The sequence below is a fragment of the Dama dama genome, chromosome 15 (genome assembly GCF_033118175.1).
Source record: "Dama dama isolate Ldn47 chromosome 15, ASM3311817v1, whole genome shotgun sequence".
In the NCBI taxonomy this organism is placed as follows: domain Eukaryota; kingdom Metazoa; phylum Chordata; class Mammalia; order Artiodactyla; family Cervidae; genus Dama; species Dama dama.
In genome coordinates, this window is record NC_083695.1 from 71,719,000 (window position 1) to 71,724,063 (window position 5,064).

The window sequence follows — 5,064 nt, forward strand, 5'->3', positions numbered from 1 at the left end:
CACACATTTAGGACATGAATCTGTCTACTTTGTTCTATACATGTATAATCATATGCATACAGATTTATGGCAACATATGTGCATGTATATGCATGTATATATACTGAATAAGTAAGATCCTGTTATTGAAATGCTGGGCTAGATGCAGTACAAGCTGGAATCAAGACTGCAGGGAGAAATAACAATAATCTCAGATACATAGATGACACCACCCTTATGGCAGAAAACGAAGAACTAAAGAGCCTCTTGATGAAAGTGAAAGATGAGGGTGAAAAAGTTGGCTTAAAACACAACATTCAGAACACAAAGACCAGTCCCATCACTTCATGGCAAATAGATGGAGTGAGAAACTTTATTTTTTTGGGCTCCAAAATCACTGCAGGTGGTGACTGCAGCCATGAAATTAAAAGACGCTTGCTCCTTGGAAGAAAAGCTATGACCAACCTAGACAGTGTATTAAAAAGCAGAAGCATTACTATACCAACAAAGGTCCATCTAGTCAAACCTATGGTTTTCCCAGTAGTCATGTATAGATGTGAGAGTTGGACTATAAAGAAAGCTGAACACCAAAGAATGGATGCTTTTGAACTGTGGTGTTGGAGAAGACTCTTGAGAGTCCCTTGGACTGCAAGGAGATCCAACCAGTCCATCCTAAAGGAAATCAGTCCTGAACATTCGTTGGAAGGAGTGATGCTGAAACTGAAAATCGACTACCTTGGCCACCTGATCCGAAGAACTGACTCCTTGGGAAAGACCCTGATGCTAGAAAAGATTGAAGGTGGGAGGAGAGGGATGACAGAGGATGAGATGGTTGGATGGCATCATCAACGTGATGGACATGAAGTTGAGTAAGCTTCTGAAGTTGGTGATGGACAGGGAAGCCCGTCATGCTGCAGACCCTGGGGTCGCAAAGAGTAGGACATGACTGAGCGACTGAACTGAACTGACTGATGATTGAGTCTACTGTGTATTGCCTTTTTTTTTTTTTTTTTTAAGAAACACAATTTAATTTTTAAGAAAAAGCTACATGATTATTTAAAATGTGAAAACCACATCTAATAAACTGGTGTTAGTTTCAGGACATCTTGTTGCCATCATAGTCCCATTACAAGGAACCCACTACAACAAAGGCTGGGAGCTAATTGCAGTCCTGTTGGCTCGACGTGTGCAGGCGCCAGGCCACTCTTGTATACTGTGGGGCCTCCCACCTGACTGGTCCATTAAAGAAACATCCATTGTCTTCCATGCACTTTGTGACCATGGCTTAGAGGTAGGCACAGAGCCACTCCAGCAGCCCGGGATTCCTATTGCTTAGGAATAGCAGCTCCTTCTTCCCTTCTTCTGTATGAGCTTTCTCATGTTGAAGCCAATTGTTCTCCAAATAATACTGAATACAACCTTCAAATTCCTTTGGGTTATAGTTGGAAACCAGGATGGGAATAAAGGGATCCAGGGTATCAAATCCTTCCTTTCCCAGCAACTCCTGAGGCAGATAGGCTTTCCGGGGCTTAAAGAGAGACCCACTCTGGCTCACAGTCAACACAATGGCACCTCCTTGCCAATCATTTTTCACCATTTTCCTCAGGTTGTAAATAAGGGCTAGTTCTTCTGGGGCAATCGGGCTTTTATCTTCTCTTTTCAGTGTGGTCCTTCCCCAGAGAGCATTGACTCCATCCACTGCCACCAGGAGGCGAAAAATACCCAGAGAACTTTGCCTCTTTAGCTCTTTAAGCACAATCCCAACTGCATCTGTGGCATTCCTCACTCACCTTATGCCCTGTTCAACTACTTCTGCCAGAGGACTGCCTTTCTCAGTGCTTTCTCGCTTATTCCAGACATACTTGTCTTGAAGTTTTATCTGACTCAAGAAACGCTCATTTGCAGTTTTGAAATTCTTCAGCCAGATTGAAGCCTCTAACAGTTGATCAAAGCGCTGTTTGTTGTAGGTGGACTGCAGAAGATCCCAGCAGTTTTTGACCCAAAGATGAGCATCTGGAATATGCAGTATCAACCAATCTTGTTTTGCACAGAAATGAATAATATGGCAAAGACTGAGGGTTTTTCCTGTTCCCTTCTCGCCATAGAGAACGTATCGTATAGCTGGATGAGCAAAATTGGTGTTTTTCAGGTAATGCAGAAGCTCGAGGGCTGGTTTCCTTACCATCAGGCAAGCTTCATTGAATGTCTTCACCTGCATTACAAAGCGAGGAGGCAGGCCATGGGGGAGTATGGTCTTTAGATCTTGGACAGATATGCTGTAGTGCTGACCCACATGCTGCTCCCCATGCTTGGCCGGATCGTTCTCAAGGGTGCGGGAAATAGCTCTGGGACTCTCATTTGGAACCTGGTTATTCAGATGAGCAACAAGGCACTGGGGTGCCTGGGTCCCTAAGTGCAAAAAATGTCCAGGGTCCATGCGAGTCACAAACCAGCGTTCCCCGCCCGGCAAACGGCAGACACTGTCAAGCGCTGTCTCCACGCCGCGCGTCCCACAGCGGAGAAGCAAGCTTAAGTCCTGTGTGTTGCCTTTTTTTCACTTACTGTAGTTGAGTATCTTTGCAGATCTGCACATATAAATCTACTTCATTCTTTTCTGCTTGTGCATGATATTCTCCTGGCTTCCCAGGTGGCGCCAGTGGTAAAGAACCTGCCTGCCAATGCCAGAGATGCAAGAGATGCGGGTTCAATCCCTGGGTTGGGAAGATCCCCTGGAGAAGGAAATGGCAACCCACTCCAGTATTCTTGTCTGGGAAATCCTATAGACAGAGGAGCCTGGTGGGCTACAGTCCATGGGGTCACAAAGAGTCAGAAATGACTGAGCTGTTCACATACACAATACTCTACTTATTGGCTGCAGTAAAATTTATTTAAAATGACTATGATTGGTGGATATCTGTGTTGTTTCAAAATTTTCTATATAGTATGTAAAACTTCAGTGAATATCCTTTGTTCAAACACCCATTATACCTTTTAAACATGGCCGTCAACTTGTACCAGTTTGAATACACAATGGGGGCTGAGTCATCAATGGCTGAATGGAACTGAGGACAAAGTACAGCTTGATGAGAGATTATAGGTATGTGACTCTCCTTGGCACACAATTTGGCACTGATTTTTCAGAAGAGATTGAACATCATGAATACATTTGGACAAGGATTCTCTGATGCCCTTCTTGGTGAAAGCTTGTTCTGGCCAGATTGTCTCAGTCCTGCTGGCCATTCCTTTTTATGTCCCAGAGAACTTTTCCTGGTGGTGTGCTTTGCCTGTGTTCTGAAGATAGGATAATCCTTTTCTTCCTTTGTAGTTTTAGGGTATGGACTTTAATCTGAACCCATTTGCAGATTATCACAGGGCTGCTGCCCAAGTCTGTTAAAATGTTCACAGGTGTTTCAGGCTTCACACAATAAGGGGGTTATTCAAAGAGAATAGGGGCATCACCGGGTGCTAAGTCTCCAACATGTAAATAAGCATCAGAAAGGATCCTCTATGAAGAGTTAATTTTCAGATGCATCCAGGACACTCTCCATGACACAGTAGGTGATCTAGCCCTATTAGTGCGTCTAAGTGAAGGGTCTAGTTAAATGATGCCATTCAGCATATTCACAGTCTTGTCTGTGGTTTAATTCCTTCACCCAGAAGTCTGAGCGAGCCTAGTGTCTCCAGTGTGTTCTAATGGAGGTCGACTTTTAAAGGGTTTTGTGCACTATGTTGCCTCGAGTTCAGGAGAAGAGGTTTTCATGAGGACCATTAATTGGAGCAACCCATGGCTCATGCAGTTGTAGAGCAGGGCAGGCACTAGTAACCCATTTTAAAGATGGAAATCCGAGGGTCAGAATTTCCCGGCTTATGCAAAAAGTCATACTGGACCAGTGATCAGACCAGGATCTAAGACCTAGACTTCCTGTTTTGTATGAAATTTCCTTTCAGTCTCTTTCTGCAAATAACCACAGGATATCTCAAATTCGTGTCCACACAGCCTGTGTATGCTTACATACATCACTTTGGGCACCAAACAAAATCTGTATGTGCCAATTCCTGGGTGATAATTTTTAGGATTTTGTTTTGCTTTTGATCATTAACAGGCCTTAACTGTGACTCCACCATCATAGCGAACCACGGTCACTCCCATGGTTCAGCCTATTGTTGGTCATTCTGTTTAGCAGAGGTACCCGTATACCCCACTGTGTATCAGCTCTCCCAAATTAGATACAAGCCTTTTAGGAAGAAAGAGGAGTAGTTTCACTGTAAGGCAACATAATTAGACTTCTCATTGAAAAAGTGTCTATTGAATGCTTACTTTGTGTGACTCCGGACTGGACAAAGGGAAGGATGCCAAGCTATGAAAGGAATTGTCCCTGCCTTGGGGAACCTGGAAGTTCTCCTTTCAGTATGATATTGGAGAAAGTGGGGTCACTGTGGTATGAAGGAGTCAAGGAGACAGTGTGGGTCTTTTTATTCTCACAGCAGAAGGATTTTGGAGGCTAGGTAGCACTTGGATGAAGGGAATGGGAAAAGGAACAGTCTTCTGGGACCTTTTGAACGCCAAGTGTTTGAGGTTCAGTGAGAAAATGTTGGGTCATTGTAAGCAAATGTGATCCGTCTTGCTGCTTTGAGTCCTGTTTGTTAGTTTCTAGAGTGCTGGAATCACTGGTTACTGGGACCCCTTTGCATAGGAAAGACCCTTGGGTTTAGGTATAAAAGGATAAAAGCCTGGACTCCCAAATTATCTCACAGCTGGGTCGTTTGGGCTTTAGCTTTGGTCTCTGATTACCTGGCCATCATCCCTGCCTTCATTCTCATTATCACCACTGGACATGTGCGCAGAGCTCTTGAGGGAAGGTCTTGGTGGTGTGAAGGGAAGACTTGTACTCAGGAGCCTCCTCAGGACTGTAGAACTAATCATGCATATGGATCACTGTTCTACCAAATATCTATAAATGCCCACTAGCAATCAGGTACACACTCAGAGATGAGAGAGTTAACTGGGCTAGGATGTCTGGTACTATTTCAAAGATTACATAAAACCCAACTGATTCTTGAAGAGAAGCTAATATTGGGATCTCT

General features: G+C 44.0%; 1 pseudogene; it reads right to left on the bottom strand.

Moving 5' to 3' along the window:
• Positions 1-1,238: 1,238 nt before the first annotated feature.
• On the bottom strand, positions 1,239-4,816 carry LOC133069897 (small ribosomal subunit protein mS29-like; annotated as a pseudogene).
• Between the last annotated feature and the right edge of the window lie 248 nt (positions 4,817-5,064).